Source organism: Bacillus rossius, chromosome 13, assembly GCF_032445375.1.
Source record: "Bacillus rossius redtenbacheri isolate Brsri chromosome 13, Brsri_v3, whole genome shotgun sequence".
Classification (NCBI taxonomy): domain Eukaryota; kingdom Metazoa; phylum Arthropoda; class Insecta; order Phasmatodea; family Bacillidae; genus Bacillus; species Bacillus rossius.
The window spans coordinates 39,440,640-39,456,545 of record NC_086340.1 but is presented as its reverse complement, the minus strand read 5'-3'; positions in this window follow the sequence as shown (position 1 = coordinate 39,456,545).

Sequence of the window (15,906 nt, the reverse complement as noted above, 5' to 3'; positions counted from 1 at the left end):
AATTGACTTTTGTTTCTTTCAACGTGCTTATTAATATGCACAGTTAACACTGGAAGGCTACTCAGGGAACGGTTTGCAAATAACTTTAACTATTGGAGGTACTGGGACAACACAAAGCATAAATGCCCGGGTAACAATCCGAACCCAGTATTACTGCGAACACTATTACATAGTGATAGCCTATATATGTTTTCATGTAAATTTAGGTACACAATTAGAAATATCTGTGATTACATTTATATTTCTGTCTCATTAAAAATATATATTACACTATATATGAACTTTAAATGCCGATTTGTTGCTTGGTTTCGAGATCTTAATTATATTTCTTATGGGGCACGCGTCTCCTTTATCAATCATTTTATGGTAAAAATTAAAAATAATATGTAGCTAATCGTTTTCTTTTTGTTCGCAGGAAGACACTTCTGACAAGAAGTGTCTGCATCGTTTGGAAACATCCTGTAGCTATAAACTAAGGCGGGAGAATTCCAAGACGCGTCCACAATCTTCTGTTAAAAAAAAAAATGCACACAGTAAATAACAACAATTCCTTGTTCGCGTGCGCCGAACCTTTCATCGCGCAAGGATATGCGATGGGCTAACTGTCGCAGTTCGTTCCCAATTTGTCATCAACGTGAAGTCATAACGATACGTTTTATCCAACCACACGAAACATATTTTTAAAAAAATATATATTTCACATCTAATACTATCCATAAATATGGCATGCAATATCATAAAGTTGAAAAAAAAAGAGTTGTGTATGCGTAGAGGACATTCGCGAAGAGGAGATAAGTAAGAGTCAAGGGAAGACCTGAAAGAATAAAACAGAGGAAAAGCAAAAGGTTTGGTGGGATGTATTGTTATAAGAACGGGGAACTTGTATACATGCATATCGCGTGGGTCGTGCGGGTGTGTTGTGGCAAAGGAGAGCGTTATGGACTCCCGCCTTGCACGCAACGACGCGACAGTGATGCATGCCGGCATGCCGAGGACGGCTCCTGGAAGCAGGGCTGCCTGTGTTCGCGCCGTTACCCGCGCCGGACACGCGAACACTCGGCGGCGGCGGGGGTCCGCGCGCGTCAAGGCGACGCGAACGGGCGCCATGCACTCTCGGTCTTCGCGTGAACGTCTAACCTCGGCGGTACACGGTGTAGAAGCGGCGCTCCGGCTCTGCACGTGGGTGGGTTCGCAAAGCCAAATTACAGTATTGACGTCACGGCGGCCATCTTGGATTGTCACGTCACGGCGGCCATCTTGGATTTTGATGTCACGGCGACCATCTTGGATTGTGACGTCACGGCGGCCATATTTGATTACAACCGAGGACTCCGTGACATAAGTGCGTTTTTGAAAATAATATTTTTATAAAATTTGATTAGTTAATTTTTTTATGAATTTTAGATTTCTTTCCACATTAAAATCGTATAATAATTACATATTTTCAAGATGGAAACCGTAACAAAATGTGCAAAGGTGTTTATAAAAAATAATACATTTATATTAATAAATTTTTTTTATAAATTTTAAATTTTTTTCCCGATTTTCTAACATAAAACGTACGGATTTTCTTTATGGTGGCCGTAACGAAGATTGAAATGGTGACGTCATGATTCAAGATGGCAGAAAGTTCGAGGAAACAAAATGGCATAATTAAGAATGGTGGAATATTCTAGGAAACAAAATGGTGGATCCAAGATGGCGGATACAAAATGGCTTGACCCAAAATTGAGGATAAAATTGGCTTGACCCAAAATTGCGGATAAAAATGGCTTAACTCAAAATGGCTGCCGGGTCAAAGGTCAAGGTCAAACGTCAAGGCCATCCAAGATGGCCGCCGTGACGTCACAATTCAACATGGTCGCCGTGACGTCAATACTGTACTTGGGTTTTGCGAATCCATTCACATCCACAGCCAGAACGCAGGCGCCGGAGCCTCCTTTCTACACTACTCTCGGTGACGAGCCAATCCATGTGCTCTCAAGCTGCAAAATACACTTACAATACAAAAAACTCGGACACGAATTTTAACGCAGAACTCTTTAGAACTAACTACGGGCGTGATAAACACACGCAAAAAATTTATTTTAAGAAAAAAAAAAACAGTAAAAATTATTTTTCCCCTTTTTAAAAACCAAATTGGGTCCTATAATTCTTTTTAATGAGGTTAAGCTAATTTTGATTTAATTCCTAGAAATGTTTTTCTAAGTCGGTGCATTTGCTGCTGTTCGGGTAGTTTCGTAACAGTTCCGATGCAGTTCTTGCGCACGATGTAGGCTTATGATTTTTTTTTGGACTCTAACCATGATCGCATATCATCTCGTGTTCCGAGAGCAACGACCTTTATCATCCTAGTAAACAATAAGCTGGAAAAATAAATTAAATACGCTATATAAACTTTGAATATTTATTTTTATAATTTTGTTTATTTACTAACAGAACCCGGTAGACGTTGTCCTGCCGGTGTTTAATTATTTGTTTCAACTCTTATATATATAATGGATGATTTTAATCTAATAAAGTATCACTCACCAAATACTAATAATCACAGTCAAAACCACTATTTGTTGATATTGAGGATTAAGGACAGTCAAAATCATAATAGACCAATTTTCATAGCGATCGGTTGAACAGTGTCAGAGTTTACCGACGTCATACATACCATCATTATATATAGGTATATACATACATATATACATACATATATATGTGTCTAGGAAGCCACCATGATTACTGGGGTGTCATATGCTACTTATTTTAATCACTTTAGTTCCCCTCGATGTATTTTAATTTACAAATTCAGCTGCCAGGTTCACTGGTGTCACCTGCTTCAGTTTTAGTTATTACAGCCTATGTGAAAATAACTGTTCACAAGGTTCAGAGTCAATTTACCCAAAATATTGGAGGCGAAATTAAGCTTTAACCAATGAGTAATTTTACACGATTAAATAGATATGTAAAGTAGCAATTACTTTGGAACTGTAATTTAACAAAGGTTTAGTGTAAAACTATTTTATTCATTTTATACATACCAACCACCTACATGTGTGTAAAAACACACAAGGTCTACGTTTTTTAAAGTAATGATTTGTAATTTATTTTGCAGTCTAGGATACGTTGCATATAAAATTTCTCATAGAGTATTTTATAACTTACCGATACTTTTGTGTAAAAAACACACGTACTTCGAAAGTGAAAAAAATATATTTTTTACCGTGTAGGCACTTAAGGTAAAAAGTGAGTAAATTAACACTGGTTGATAGTGTTTTAAAATGCATAGGCCTACAGTTTGTGTAAAATTACTTACACCGTGTTAGAGTTTTAATATCACAACCAAAGTGTTATTTTACGTTGTGTTAGTGTAATTTTACTAGCACATTTTGGGTGTAAAACCAGTAGAAGAATCATTGACTAAGGTACTCAGCAAATTAGTTCTTTTTACATTAATGTTTAATTTTCAGAATATTACTTACATTAGGAGTAAAATTACGCGCTATACTGGGGTTTTTACATAGGCATATTGCCTGACAGGAACTCCTTAGTACAACTGATTGAATTTACACTCATTAGTGTACTTTCTTAAATCACATAAACTATGTTAGTTTTTTTGTATGTTACTTCTAGAACATTGTGGGTGTAAAACTGTCAGAAGAATATTTAATTTACATGGGCACTGTATATTTTTTTACAATATCTTGATTTTTTAGAATATAGACCTACATTTGGAGTCAAATTATATGACATATTGGTAATTTTGTTCAAAGAATGCGTAAAAGTACACATAAACTGAATGTAATTGACCAAATAATACGAAAAACATCTAAAAATACATTCACGACCAAAGAGAAAATGTACACAAATTTTTTATACAATGTTCTTTAATGAGGTCATAGCCTATATTCAATCTACCTAGGTAAAGTAAATGTATGTAACATAAACTTTTTAACTCATTAACTTCATGACTTTAAAAAAGAAAAATGTTTCAACTTCTTCAAAGTGTGCTTATCGTCTTGAGAAACTGTCTGTTGATATAAGTCACGGACGCTTAAAGCTGATAGAGTGTCATGAAACCGTTACAAGTCTATAACTACTGGAAAGTCTACTGTAAATATTCAGTACAAAAATGGTTCGAAAACTTACGATGACCATTTTTTTTTAGAACACGAAACACCAAAAATACCTATAAGAGTGAAGGGTGAACATTAACTAGACTGCTCTGTAAGTATCCATCCCTTTGTCCTAAAATTACGCGTAGATTGTTATTACCGCTACTTACAAACACAGCCAAGTTTATGAGGAGGAGCAAAAATCACATACAAAAATATAAATTTTACTGAAAATGCAAACAAGCACTTATAATTCTAATGAAACTACAAAATAATTAATTGTTTTACGGATTCTTAAATAACAATTAAAAAGCATTTTGTAAATAAACTTTTCGTCGTGTTTGGATGAGAAATTTTCTGTTTAATATTTATCCTTCCATACTTTCCAACAACGTATTTACAAAGAAAAAAATATAATTTTTAAAACAATCTCTTATACTAATCAAAATAAAACCTTAGTTAATATTTAGAAATAGAGAGTTCAAAAACAGGTGGTTCAGTCAGGAGCCAGTGGCTATCTTTGATCAGTAATTTTAGTTTTGTGACGTCATCGGCCACCATCTTTGATCCGTCATGTTGGATATGACCTTGAAATTTGTCCTTGACCCTTGACATTGACGCCGATGGCTATCCTAGATTCTGCCATTTTGTTTTCTAGAACCTTCTGCCAACTTGGATCCGCCATTCTGGGTTTGTAATGTCCCCATTTCACTTTTCGTCATGGCTGCATTCTTGGATTTGTGACATCACTGTATTGCACTTTATGACAGCCATCTTGGATAACCTCTTGACTTTGACTTTATAAATTCAATTTGTTTTTGGCCTGAACCGCCATTTCGTAGTCTGGAGTGGGCCGCCATCTGATTTTGGTCTTCTAGCAGCGACCATCTTGTTTTCGTCTGCTGGTGGCGGCCATTTTGGTTCCAAAGCTTGGAGGCAAATATTGCCAGTGTCGCCGATTAATTTTATTTTTTACAAAAATCTTGATTGAAGTTGCTAAGTCCCTAACAGAGGTACATATGCATGTTGAGTTATGATTGCAGAGATTTTAACCCTTAGGCTAACAGATCAGTTGAAGGATATTGAATTAAATAAGGAATATATGCTACCAAGGTATGTATTTATGGCAATAGTATTTGTGACGTATGTTAGAGGGTACCTTCTTTAATTAAAGGCTTTGCTGCCAGAGGGCACCACATTCAAATTTTAAATAGTGCCTGTTACCTAGCGCCTATTTCGGCCATATTTAATCCAGTTCAGGGTCCCAGTATGCCATATTTATTGTCAGTGTTGTCTGCTAGACAGAACCACATTCAAATTTCCAAAACAGTTGCCCTCTGGCTGGGGTCTAGGTCAAAGTTCAAGTCAAATCCAAGCTAACGGATAAAATATGGCGGCCGATGACGTCACACATCCAAGACGGCGGATTCAATATGACAGCTGACTCCTGGCCTCACCGCCTGTCCTTGAACTCTCTATGTCTATAGGTATACTTTAGTAATTACTCAACTCTTTAGAGAAAGTTATGTAAAATAGTGTAGTTTCTTTTGAAAATAATGCCAACTTTGTAAAGCTGATTAAACGAAGTGTACATATTTCACAGCAGTGTTTACTTTTAATTTTGCCGATAATTTTCCGTTATCTATAGCTACGAGATGAAAGGAGCATAAGTAGGGCCATGTGATTTTCGCGAAAAGATTTTCCGACCAGCTGTGTGCTAAAACTCTATAGCATTTTCTGTGTCTCGTGGTTGGCTGGGTTTATTCCAGGTGCATGTCTACTGTCGGCGCACCAATCACAGCCACCCAGTGCGGAAGCAAACTCGTCCTGAATGGCCCGGCCAGACAGGGCGATGGCTTCTCTCGCAGACGGTCACCAATCACAAGGGAACAATGGCATAGATCGGGGCAAGTTGACGATGTTAAGCTTTGAAATGGCCTTTAACAGATAAATAAGCATTTATTATATCTAATTTGGTACCAATACGAAGTATATACTATTTTCTACCTAAAAATGTAACAAGGTTGTATTAATGTGTGTAGTTCTGAAGTTATTGACAAGAAACCAATTAGTTAGCACATTCGTCATCTTGCCCCAGGAGTGGGGTAAGTTGACGAACCTATTGGGGTAAGATGACGAAACAAAAAATATATATATTTATAGACAAAGTACACAATAGTTTTATAGATATCCTACACTAAACAACATGCAGGCTGTAAAGCAGATATATTGTAACATATTTGAACGACTTTGATACAATTCCTTGCCACATAGTAACGAAAAACTGCAAGTTTTTGCTTTGAATAATGTCATTAACAATAGTCAAACACATAATTGGAACAGTTTTCGTGCCACCACTCAGAACATGTGGGACATTGAATCCAGTCTTTATTTGGAGGTTCCACGTAAACTTCTTCACGTGCAGGGCAAGAAACACTATTTTGGCTTGATGGTTTTGCTACAGAATGATCAGAGCTTCGTTTTTCAGTTTTCTTATTTTTTCTTTCATTTTTCTTCTCTTCTTTCTGCTTCTTCTATCTCTTTGTAACAACATGTTCTTGATTGGCGAGCTTGTTATTACTGAAGCTGATCCTGTACTTCTTTTCCTTGTCGCGGTTGTCCTGTGGGCCACTGGCAATGGTTTTAAATCATAAAACGATGCCTTTTTACTAAATGAACTTGCATTGCCCTTCCCAGAAGAAGGCCCTGCTTCATCGATAAGATCACTATTTTTTCTGGCTGGGCTAATGAATCAGCTCCTGAAGCATTAGGCATATAATTTAGCCACACATCGTTTGATGCATGGTCAGATGAAATTGGCATTGAAGTGGACATTGGTTCTTCACTTCCGGGAAGTTATCTTTCCGATGTAGCCGCAGCAGCAAAATCACATTCTTTGAATATCTTAGGGTTGTAAGGCTCTATCTCAGTAGCCTAAAACCCGTTGATGGCATTGCCTACAGTTGCTGCTTTTGAATAAGCTGCAGCAAAGAGATTATCCCACTTTACGATCAGTTATTTGTTGTCCGGGATGTGATACCAAATAATTGTCACAGGTTTGTGAGTAGAATGTCTTCAAAGGGTCGAATAAACGAAACATCAATGACTGCAACCTATGCGAAGTATGTGGTGGCAATCCGACCATCACAATACCATTATCACGACAAAAATTCACAGCAGCAGTCATCTCTACGTCACTCCAACTTCTTTCCGTTCTCCGCTTATCATGCCTGGGCATCTACAAAAAAAATCAAACAAAATCGTTACGACTATTAACACAGGAAATATTTATAATATTATTTAATTTTATTATTATTTTGCTTTTACATAAATGTTCTTCATATATGTACATCATTGGTTTAAATAACACATTTAATACAAAATAATGCTCACATTGTCATTACCTATGGAAAGTTGACGATTGCAGGGGCAAGATGACGAATTCGTCATCTTGCCCCCGTCAACTTGCCCCAGCGGCCCTTTTTTTGCTTTACCAAAATCACTAACAACATTAAAAACATTTCTTCAACAATCTATACATTAAAATACTCCCAAAAGTCAGCGTTTCATTTTACATATACAAACATTTTTTACAAATGGACTCTTTTCTTGTAATAGCTTAACATACGTACCTTCAATATTGCAACAATGGCTCACGAAACAGTTAGCCTCTCAAAGCTGCCACATTCAAACTGACTGGAAAATTCCGCTGCACCTGCCTAGTAGGTGCAGATGGTGACACACAAGGTCACAGGTGCGCCAACCTTCTATCTGTGTTTCTGGATTAGTTACATACGATTCGTCATCTTACCCCGTTCGCCAACTTACCCCGGTCTCCCCTACATTGTTGCAGTCTAACGAGCGAGCAGATTATTTCGCGAAAAACGCATGCCCCTAAGCATAAGTAGAGACCGGAAAAATTCGCGGTTTCATTTCGAGGTAGGCTAGACTCCAAACTCGTTCACCTTCATTCTGAGTCAGTGATTGGACCACCGTTTACCTGCAGGACTCTAAGCCTGTGAAAAACATTCAACAATAGAAGTATCAAATCACAAGCATCCCAGGTAACGCGTGTCACGAGTCATTATCCAATGAGCAGGTGCAATTTATCCTAGTGCATAGAGGATCGTGGAGCCTATCCTAGAGGTCATTGAAACCGTGAATTTTTCCAGTCTCTAAGCATAAGTAGTAGGTAGACTACCAGGCACTTTTCAGGCTCTGTTGTCAAAAAAATTAATCAATAAAACGTCGTAGCCAATTTACTGATCAAATGGTATCTCAGTTTAAATTCCCCCATTGATAAGAAAAAATTACACCTGAGAATTAACTCCAACAATAAAAAAATAGTTTTCAGTAGTTAGTTAATTTTGTACTACCTATTATTTAGTCAGTAAATAAACTTTTTTAAAATTACACTTAGGAAAGTATCGGCACTTCTTCCATTACTGACATATTTCCATAAGTAAATTTAGGTAATTTTAACGACATATAGGTCTACAAGTTTAATTAAAAAGGTTAGTCTTTAAGTTAAAACATGATCCATTTTAAATTTTTGACAATTTGGGAGTCCGATTTTCAATTGTTCAGTAATATTTCGAACGTTTTATATGCTTTATAAAATATACTCCAGCATAAATATATAACAAAACTATATGAAGTAAACAAATAATCTACAAAAAAACCCTTTAAAATTTAAAAATCTTGTTTTATTTCAGTGCCCATTAGCTAACTTAATATTTACTATCAATAAATAATAGCTACGTCTAACCTACGTACCTGTAGCTAACAAAAATTGGTATACTTTTGTTTAGGTAACCTATATATACATTATTTTTATATTCAAAATATTAATGTAAATCATACAATTATAACAAGCGGGCTGCTTGCTGGTTCTATAGAAGGTCAAAATGAATTTAATTTTCACGGGAAAGGAATAAGACCTATGCATAGAGACCGGAAAAATTCGCGATTTCAATGACCTGTAGGATAGACTCCATGATCCTCTATGCACGCGGGAAAATTACATCTGCTCATTGGCTACTGACTCGTGTTACCTATTAACTGGGACACTAGTGATTCGATAGTTCTTTTGTTAAAGGTTTTTCATTGGCCGAGTGTCATTCAGATAAACTGTTGCCCAATCACTGATGCAGTAAAAAGGCAAACGTTTTTGGATTCTAGCTTATCGCGAAAGGAATCCGCGAATTTTTCCGGTCTCTACCTATGCATATTTATATACCTCGGAGTCATAAGACCCTTTGTCCACTTTTGGGCAAAATGCACTTTTAACTATAAACTTGACCAACGTTTTACGTTCTTTCTAGTGACATATAGCACTTAGATCTACGATATGTCACGAATTCACATAAGTTATTTTGGTAAAAACAGTTTAGTAAATAAGTAAGATACTATTTAAAATTCATTAAACTGCTCTAATGAAAAAATATCGTTAACGTGTAGAGACCGAAAAAAATTGGCGTGTTAATTTAGCGATAGACTAACATCCAAACAAGTATACCTTTGTACCAATTCTTTGATTGGCCCTTAGTTTTATCTGGCAAATAGTGAGCCAATGGGAAACCCTAAACCTATGTAGTTGAGACGTCTCGGAGTCAGCAGCCAATGAACAAGTGTCATTTACCCAAGTATGTAAAGGACTGTGAAGTCTACCCTAAAGGTCAATGAACCCGAGAATTATTCCTGTCCCTAATAATGCCTCCGGGGTACATATTTATTTTACATTATTAGAGACCTGTAAAATTCGCGATTTCAAATCCCTAAAGGATAGACTCCATGATCCTCTACGCACTCGTGCAAATTACATCTGCTGATTGGTTACCGACTCGTAACACGTGTTGACTGGAATGATAGTGATTCGCTAATTCTTCTGTTAAAGATTTTTCATTGGCCCAGAGTCCTTCAGATAAACTGTGGCCCAATCACTGAAGCAAAACAATGTCAAAAGTATTTGGACTCTATCATATCGCGAAATGAATCAGCGAATTTTACAGGTCTCTATACATTATTAAGGACTGAAAATATTAGTAGTGTCTAACACCTCTAGAACGGACACAAACATACTCGGGCAAATGTCACCTGCTCATTGGCTAAAGACTTGTGAGACCTCTTGACTGGGATGATTGCGATTCGGTATTTTTAGGGGCATGCAGATTTCGCGAAAAGATTTCGAGACTAGCTGAAAGTTAAAACACTGTAGCATCGTCTGTGTTTCGTGATTGGTCGAGTTTCTCTCAGGTACATATCGATTGTAACAACACCAATCACAGTGATTCAGTGCGGAAGTAAACGTGTCCTGAGTGGCTCGGGAAATTAAGGCAACGACCTCTCTCACAAGGAAGAAACCACAGGTTCGGGTATACCTTGTTGCAGTCTAATAAGAGTTCAGATCTTTTCGCAAAAAATGCCTACCACTAGGTATTGTTATTACTGAAAGTGTTTCATTTGTTTGAGTCTTTTAGGTAATGTGTGGTACAATCACAGACGCAGTGCGAAGGTCAACGTTTTTTTAAATTCTAGTCTATTGAGAAATGAGTCCTCAAATTTGCATTCAATTGTTTTCAAAGACACAGTTTTGTAGTCAACACCTACTTAACACTTATTTTACCACCTTTGAAACAATAATATTGAAAGTCCTTAATTGAAAAAAAAATACTTTGCAGTTAATGGAAAAAAAAATTAATTGCAGTAAATTTGAGAGAAAAATTTGTATTCGTTAACAAAAATGGGATAGCTTGCGTTGTAACACTGTAAAACTGCGCTATCATTTTCTTGTATTTATTAACATACTCGTCATAACATTTAAGGGTTGTTGTTAAGAAAGTAGTACTTAAATTTGTGTAACCGTATATGGTTGCATGAAAGAAATACAGCTCGAAGGAAAATTCAGCTTTTCTGGTGAATTATTTTCCTCTCACGATTCCGTATAACGAGCGAGCATTAAAATTCAAAGGAAATTACATAAAAGGCGACCATAACCAAACACGTACAGATGGTTTGAAAATTGCGCCGACGAATTCCAGTCACGCGGGCTATAAAATTCTCCCAGCGCATTGAATAGGGAATTAAAGTCCGACATAAAAGTGAAATTTACAGTCTCTCCCGCCGATACATCATAAAGGATACGCATGCGGGGTTTACGAAACTAAACGATAAATGTTTCTTTTTTTTCTGTACTGCAGCTGCATGCTAGTCACGAATATGTTTAGCCCACATACATAAAATATTTACTTGCGTACTTAAACTTAGCTTTTGGGTGATGGCATTGTGCACGTGTTTAATTAAATTGGTTTGACTTAATGTCGACAACGAAAGATTTAAATGCATTACTATACGAGTAATGATACTACGTCATAAAACATTAAATTCGAAGCGGTAATGTCTTTAGCTGACACGAACTCTTAAGAATAACTACCTTGAATTTGATAACGTAGCTAGTTATAAACTCATATATTATTAATATATTTATTATATTGTATAACAGGTATGCTAAGACTAGTATAAGAGTCTAAATTAATAATAAGTAATAGTTAAATCAATAATTTACTTAAATGTTTTAAGAAAAAAAATTGGAATTAATCTGTGATAACCTATAAGTAGGGACCGGAAAAATTCGCGGGTTCAATGACCTGCAGGATGAACTCCATAGTTCTACATACACTCGGTCAAAAGTCACCCACTCATTGGCTGCTGTCTTGTGAGACGTCTCAGCGTAGCAGCCTGTGATTCGATAAAGCTTTGGTTGGGTGTTTCTCATTGGCCCAGCGTCACCCAGGTGAGTTGTGAGCCAATAGCAGAGGCAGCACTGAGGTATAACTATTTGTATTTTAGCCTATCGCGAAATGAAGTCGCGAATTTTTCCGGCCTCTACCTATATGCATGTTCTTAAATTGCTACGTGTGTGTGGTATTCGCCAAAAAATGTAATAATTCTTTCACGCTATATTTGTATATTACTATATTATGTCCGCATATGATTAAATTTAAAAGTCCCTAATTGGCGTAAATAAAGACTCGCACATTTAAAATATCAGTAGGCGCGTTAAAATATCAGCAGGCTACTTGGTTTTAGATTATGTTTAAATATGCATTCTGGCCGACGCATAGAACGTAGAGCTGGAATGTATTTATTATAAACATGAGTTTCTTCAAGAAGAGACTTGCAAAAGAGCTTTTTGTACGGCCAATACTGCATTTCACATTTATCAAGATGTTTAATGATAGTGAACTACAAGAGTGACTCCTGGAGACATTTTCGGAAGGGCTTATCTTATAAAAAGAAAGAATACTTTTACAGAAAAATATATTACAGTAAGTCAGATATGCTTTAGAATAATTACCAACATTTTCATGGTCTCAAATAGGCTACTGAACTTCAATAGTTTCGAAAAAACATTTTTGAAATTTCATTTTATTTAATTTTTGATTTCATTAATTTTAATTCATTTTATTAATTTTTATTTTATGAATAGAAATAGGCTATTATTTATGAATTCTTTGTTAAATAAAAGTTTAGGCATTTAAGTAAGCATAAATACACGTTATAAATAAATTTTGGGTTGGGAAGAGGCTATATCCCTTCCCTCAGTAAGCGCACCTGGTTAACTACAATGGTTGAAAGAATCTGCCTAAAAAGAGGAAAAATATCAAGAAATAAATTGTGCATGAACACATTGGCCTAGTTTATAAACTACACAAAAAAAAAACACAAGAACGAAGAAACGCAAGACGCAAAACGTTCAACAACAACGATCCCACATAAGTAGCCTACCCGTTCATTAAGTACGCAAGACGTAACAACACAACGCAAGTATCAGCAAATTTCTACTTCCTCCGCCTTCTGTGCTTGAAGTGAAGTGATCCAAAAACTTTTAAAAATGCAAACGTCAATTGCATAGGACATGATCTTGGTTTTATTGTTCAGCCTACATAATGATTTCGCCTCTTAAACTTTCGTACATTGAAAGAAAATGTACATTACAATTTTATTATGTACAATTTCATACGTTTCCGTGGTAAACATTAATTATTTAATGAACGATGACTCGTTGTTGCAGCGAAACCTTTACTCTCTGCCGTGCAGCACAACCTCTGCATGTCTTCAAGTGCTTTTTCATATTATCTTTTCTGGCAAACTGCTTATGGCATTTCTCGCAGCCAAACATTTTGCGAGGTGGATTCTTAGCGAATTCTCTCGTCTCGTGTCGACGAGCATTACCGTTGTTGAAGAACATCTTGTCACAGTAACGGTATCGATGCTCGTTAGTTGTTGAATCACCATCCGCATTGAAGTCTCCTTCGCTGGCGAAATATCATCCATCGATAGAGACCGGAAAAATTCGCGGTTTCTATGGCCTTCAGGATAGTCTGCACATTCCCCTGTACACTCGGGCAAATAACGCAAGTTCATTGGCTGCTGACTTTTAAGTCGTCTCAGCTGGTTTGTCCGTGATTCTATCCTTCTTTGGTTGAGGGTTTATAATTGGTTGAGATGCGTCCAGATGAACAGTAAGCCAATAGCAAAATCATCTAAGATGTATATGTATTTGAGTTCTAGACTATCGCCTAATGAATCCGCGAATTTTTCCGGACTCTATCCATGGAGGTTTCCACTGCAACCAGAACTGCAGGTATTAAAGTCTCTTCCTTTGGTGGAACCACGCCCTGTTGAAGTCTCCTGTAGTGTTGCTGCCATCACTATCATCGAGATCTGTGCCGTGGTCGCTGACGAGATTTCCGCAGTCGATGGTACATAGCTTCCATCAAGGTCTTCGTAGCTGTCGTGGACGAGGTCAACAAGATCTGCATCACCGTCGTCGACGTTGCTGTTAGGGTTCCCTTGGACGGTGGTACAAAAGTTCCATCGATTTCGGTGTTAAAGTTGGTAAAGATGCCAACAAGATCTACAAAAAAAAAGGGTTATAACAAGAGCCCTGAAAAATAAGCGTGTTCATTTCGTGTTATGCTAAAATTCAAGTAGGCTAATTATAAGTTAGTACTGCTTCTGTTATTGGTTCACTGTTAATCTGGAGGACTAAGGGCCAATTAGAGACCCTCACTCATAGAAGTGTCGAATCACGGATCAGACAGTCGAGACGACTCACAAGTCAGCAGCCAATGAACAGTTGGCATTTTCCCAAGTGTGTAGAGGATATTGGAGTTTATCCTGGAGGTCATTGAACCCGCGAATTTTTCCGGTCTCTAGCTATGACGTAGAGACCGGAAAAATTCGCGCTTTCGATGACCTCTTAGGATAGAGTCCACAACCCCCTACATACTCAGGCAAATGCCACCTGCTCATTGGCTATTGACTCGTGACACCTGTCGACTTGGACGCTTGCGATTCGATACTTTTTTGGTTGAAGGTTTTCCATTGGCTCAAAGTCCTTCAGATAAACTGTAAGCCAATCACAGAAGCAATATAAATGTACAGTTGTTTGGATTCTAGCATATCGTGAAATGAATCCGCGAATTTTTCCGGTCTCAAGCTATGAGGCTACAAGGCTACGAGGCTACAAGGATACAAGTCTACCAGGCTACATGGCTACGAGGTTACAAGGCTAAGAGCCTACGAGACTACATGGCTCTAAATGTCTTTTACTCCATTCAGCTTCGAGAGTTAATATATCTGATACGAGAAACGTGTTGCAAGTCCTATTTCCTATCCCTGCCAACAAATGGCGCCACTTGTTCTGTTAAGGTAAATATTATTTATTTCTCTATGTGGGATGCGGTATGATCTCCCACGATCACAAGAGAAGGACTTCGCTAGATATCAAGGAGAAGGAAGTTCTTCCTGCATGATAGTGTTTTTCAGCTGTTTCAAGGCATAGCATTCGACGGAGCAATTAATATTTTTTTGCTTGACTTCCATCTAATTACAATTTTGTCAGTAGGCTACTGATTTAGTAACAGGAATTCAGCAATTTATACGAAACCCAGATTACTTATATTTGCATGCCTCATTAAGTAAAAAAATTTCATGCGGAGATTGATTTCTCAGAAATAACCAGAAGCACTCGGTGAACATCAGCAGAAGTCTAGCCAATAATAACCAGAAGCACACGGAGAAAACCAACAGAAGCGTCGCCATGAATGACCAGAACAACGTGGAGAAACCAAAGAAAATATTGGCAGGCATAATCAGGAGCACACGGAGAAAAATACCACAAGTTTCACTGTACTGTGAGCAAATGAGAAAACATGAACCAAGAAAAAATATATATCGACTCACTGACCATTCAGATAAAACATCTGACTAGTCAGTAGCCAATGAAAATGTGGCTTATGCCCGAATACGTAAATTACTATTGAGTCCTTCCTAGAGGTTTTGGAACAGTGGAAACTTTTCTAGTCCCAAGTAGAATCACATTTCTGGCTGATAGGTAACAAGAGTAGGCCTATAAATAAAAATTCGCCAAATTGGGATTTAGACAGCTATCTGCTTACAAGAAGAGTCTGTCCATGTGGTTTTAGTGGCACAAGTAACCTATGAATAGAAACCGGAAAAATTCGCGGTTTCGATGGCCTTCAGGATAGACTGTACATTCCCCTGTAGTACACTTGGGCAAATAAAGCAAGTTCAATGGCTGCTGACTTGTAAGTCGTCTCAGTTGGTTTGTCTGTGATTCGATCCTTCTTTGGTTGAGGGTTTATAATTGGTTGAGATGTGTCCAAATGAACAGTAAGCCAATAGCAAAATCATCTAAGAGGTATATGTATTTGAATTCTAGCCTATCGTCTAATAAATCTGCGAATTTTTCCGGTCCCTTCCTATGAAACAC